This window comes from Eubalaena glacialis, chromosome 1 (genome assembly GCF_028564815.1).
Source record: "Eubalaena glacialis isolate mEubGla1 chromosome 1, mEubGla1.1.hap2.+ XY, whole genome shotgun sequence".
NCBI classification, from domain to species: domain Eukaryota; kingdom Metazoa; phylum Chordata; class Mammalia; order Artiodactyla; family Balaenidae; genus Eubalaena; species Eubalaena glacialis.
Genome location: NC_083716.1, coordinates 4,704,006 through 4,708,489, shown reverse-complemented (window position 1 = coordinate 4,708,489; position 4,484 = coordinate 4,704,006). Strand labels below are relative to the sequence as shown.

General features: G+C 47.7%; 1 pseudogene; it reads left to right on the top strand.

The window, feature by feature from the left end:
- The first annotated feature begins 1,696 nt into the window (after window positions 1-1,696).
- On the top strand, window positions 1,697-1,775 carry LOC133079098 (U6 spliceosomal RNA; annotated as a pseudogene).
- Window positions 1,776-4,484: the final 2,709 nt, after the last annotated feature.

Genomic DNA, 4,484 nt, shown 5'->3' with positions numbered 1-4,484 from the left:
ACAAGGACTCTGCCGCCAGAGGGAATCCTATTCCCTGTAACCCCCAAGGGCTCTTAAGCAGTCTGCTTCCTCTCCGTGCAGCTCAGTTCCTATGGGTGTAAAATGAAGGGGCAGGACCACCACGACCTGCGTGGTCCAGCGTGGTGGCCCCCAGCCACACGTGGCTCTTTAAAGACGTTAAAATTAAATAAGAGCAAAACCTCGTCTTTCCAGTTGCCCTGGCCACGTTTCAAGTGCTCAACAGCCACGTGTGGTTGGTGGCCACGTATTGGACGGTGCAGGCAACAGAACATCTCCATCATCGGCAAGAGCTCTGTGAGACAGCCCTGACCTAGAGGTCCCTGAGCGCGCCCCCCAGGGCTGGTCCTCTGCCCGCAGGCTGGGTGAGTTCCACCCGCCTCCTGCTTCCTCCTCATGGGGTGTCGCGGGGTGCAGGGAACTCCTTAGCGCCCGTGGTTCAGAGTAAGTATGAGTACCAGGGACCATTAGCTTCGTTATTGTTTGGAGTTCTCAGTGACGCTGCCCATGAACAAAAACCCTCAGGAGACCTAGAAGAGGACGTTTCACTGGACCAGAGAACGCCAGCCTGAGAGGGGAGACAGACGCCCAGAAAAGCTACTGCCTGTGACAAGGAGAGCTAAGGGTTGGGGGGACCAGGGGAGACCACTGCTCACCAGCCTCGTGCGGGAAGAAGGGGGTCTGAGCAGATGCGGGGGGGACAGAAGCAGGGGAGCAGTGATGCTCTTCAGACCTGGGGTCTTGTCCTCAGATGATGTTTGAGTGTAAAGTTACAATGGTTGTTGACCAATGAAAATTCTCTCACTTTCATGGGACCATCCCAGCATCCATCAAGACAGCAGACCGCCTGGGTACCACAGAGAGGCCCAGGCCCTGTGGTCCAGAAGAGGCCCTTGGGTTCCCAAAGCAAGCCCTAGTCTGGTGTCCATATGTGCTCGAAAAGCAGATCAGCCTCGCGAGCCAGACAACCTCATGTCCACTGGAGGCAGAATTGCAGAGGCCCAGAGAGCTGAGCCTGGATCCGTCTCTGCCTTCCTCCACTGCAGCCTCTCCAGAATGTGGCCCTCAGGCCCAGCCTCTGTTGTAATTTCTCGCTTTCTTTCCCTTTCTCTCAAGCCCTAGCTGGCCTCAAAATGTCCTCTTCAGAGTCTGGAAGGGAGGGGAGCCCGGGAGCCCAGGTGGCCCGTCTTTCCCCATCAGTACTGCTGCCTTCTGGCCCGTTGGCGCCAAGAGGAGTGCCCTGGGGGGGAGGTCAGTTTACATGCCAGGTTCCCAGGGCACAGGTACAGGAGACTCCCCCCGGGCCAGGGCTTCCAGAGAGGCACCGTCTCTCAGTCCCCAAGTAGAGGCAGTGCCGGCCACCTGGGAGCTGTAGATTTAGGAACCTTGATTCAACCTTTGCCTTCCCTTTGGCTAAAGCCTGAAACCCCATCTGTTTGAGCTTTACTTGTACAGCTTTAGAATGTGTTATCCTTGTGGTAGTTTTAAACTATGTCCACAGGTTTGCCAACAACTATTGTCAACAGGTGGAGTCAAATCCCTTTCCCCTGGGGCACGGGCTGGACTTTGCCATTCGATTCTAATGAATAGAGAGCATGGTGGATGTGACTAGGTTATAAAAGGCATCAAGGACTTTTTTAAATTTTTATTTTATATTGGCGTATAGTTGATTAATAATGTGTTCATTTCAGGTGTACAGCAGCACATCTACTAAAATTGAAACAATACAGAGAAGATTAGCATGGCCCCTGCCCAAGAACTTCCTTTGTTTTCCGTTTTGGCTCCTTTGCTCTGGGGAAGGGCAGCTGCCATGTTGTGAGGATGCTCAAGCGGTCTTTTGGGGAGCTCCACGTGGTCAGGGGCTGAGGCCTCTTGCCAGTGGCCACGTGAGGACCTCATCTTAGATGTGGCTCCTCCAGCTGCAGTCCAGCCTGCAGACAGGTGACTACGGCCCCCTGCCAGTCCCTGAAATCCCTGTGAATCCTTGTAAACCCCCTGAATTCTTGACTGCAACCTCAAAAGAGCCCCCAAGATAGAACCATCCAGCAAGCAATGGCCAAATTCCTGACCCACAGAAACAATGTGAGATAATAAATGCGTTTTGAGGTTTTAAGATGCTAAGTTGGAGGTCAGTAACTAACAGAGTGCTAAATTTAAAAAGAGAGTCTGATCAAAATCAGCCGAGAACATTCCTCTGAATATTTCTTAAGGGGGTGCCTCATTGGGAACTAACACGACATCCCTCTTCAGTAACTCGGCATGACCAGGGTCCCGCTTGAGACTGGGGCATCTGAGCGCTGGTTGAAGTAGTCGCCTTGTGTTTCAAGGTGCCGCCGCATCGGATAACTTTGCATCCACATCTTTAGGGGCTAGGATCCTACTCCCCTGCTTCCAGGAGAGGCCTGCGGGCTCTCGGGTTGAATCACTGCCCACACTCACTCTGGAGCGTGCACTTGGGAAGAACCATGGCGAGGGGCATTAATCACAGGCTCTTCCTCTCTTAGAATGTTTTCTGACTGAACTCATGTAAGTTGCATAAATGAAGGACTTGCTAGAGATTGCTCAAGTTTCATCTTAAAATGTATTTTTTAAAATAGATCTTTATTGGAGTATAACTGCTTCACAATACTGCGCTAGCCTCTGTAGCACAACAAAGTGAATCAGCCACATGCACTCATACATTTCCATATCCCCTCCCTCTTGAGCCTCTCTCCCACCCTCCCTATCCCACCCCTCTAGGTCATCACAAAGCACCGAGCTTGATCTCCCTGTGCTATGTGGCTGCTTCCTACTAGCTATCTGTTTTACCTTTGGTAGTGTATATATGTCGATGCCACTCTGACTTCGCCCCAGCTTCCCCTTCCCCCCGTGTCCTCAAGACCATTCTCTATGTCTATGTCTTTATTCCTGTTCTGTTCATCAATGTATTTTAAATTGCAGTGAATACTGGGCTTAGCAATTCGCATGCCTCACTTCATGTTGACAGGTAGTTTTTCTTCAAAAAAAGAGTTGTAGAATGTTTTCAGTTTCCTTTTGGCAGTTCTTAATGTAGTTTTGGGGTGGGGAGAAAACACTTCATTTTGTCTAACCTACTGTTGTCCTAAAGAACATGATTTGGAAAATAATGGCGTTGGATCCATAAACCTGGCAGCTTCCTTGAAGGTTGTGCTTTTTTATCAACTTGTATAGGCTTTAATGTAACGGATGGTACACTTAAAAAGCAAAGGGAAATTAAATTATGGACCCATAATTTGAAGATGGCCTGGGTAAGCTTTTCTTGTCTGAAAGTGGAAGCTGAGACGTAAGATGAGCCACTCCAGGTCACTTGGTGGTGGTTAATGCGGGGCTGAGATGGACACCCACCTCCTGGGTGCCCCTGGGGTGAGACTAGGGGGCTTCCCTAGGGGTCAGCTGACCCATCATCCCTGATGGGGGTGCCAGATAAATGCAGGATGCCAGGTTAAATGTGAATTTTTGATAAACAACAAACAATTTTAGTGTAAATATGTCTCATTTTTTATTTACCTAAAATTCAAATTTAATTTGGTTTCCTATATTTTTATTTGCTCAATGGGGCAACTCTACTGCCCGGGCCCTGGGTTAGCCAAGGCCTCCAAGGACAAAAGTCTCCCCAGTCGAGCTGCTTGGGTTGTCAGGTTTCCACTGTCCTCTGTCCCCTGAATGAGGCACAGACGAGATCCAGACATTGGTCCACAGGAAGCAGAGACAAGGACAATATCTTCATGAAAGTGTTTAAGGAGATTCATGCCCTCCGTCCTCACGCCCACTCCCTCTGGTCCTCAGCCTAGTAATTCTTTCTTTTTGAAAAAAAAATTTTATTGAAATATAGTTGATTTACAGTGTTGTGTTAGTTTCAGGTAGACAGCAAAGTGATTCAGTTATACATTTATATACATCTATTCTTTTTTTGATTCTCTTCCATTATAGGTTATTATAAGATATAGAGTATAGTTCCCTATGCTATACAGTAGGTCCCTGTTGTTTATCTATTTTACATATAGTGGTGTGTATATTTTAATCCCAAACTCCTAATTTATCCCTCCCTCCTTCCCGCTTTGGTAACCATAAGTTTGTTTTCTAAGTCTGTGAATCCATTTCTGTTTTGTAAATAAGTTCATTCGTACCACTTTTTTTTTTAGACTCCACATATAAGTGATATCATATGATATTTGTCTTTAAACAAAAGTGGTTGCTTATGTACAATAGATAGCTAGTGGGAAGCAGCCGCATAGCACAGGGAGATCAGCTCGGTGCTTTGTGACCACCTAGAGGGGTGGGATGGGGAGGGTGGGAGGGAGGGAGATGCAAGAGGGAAGAGATATGGGAACATATGTATATGTATAACTGATTCACTTTGTTATAAAGCAGAAACTAACACACCATTGTAAAGCAATTATACTCCAATAAAGATGTTTTTAAAAAAAAAACAAAAGTGGTTGCTTAAT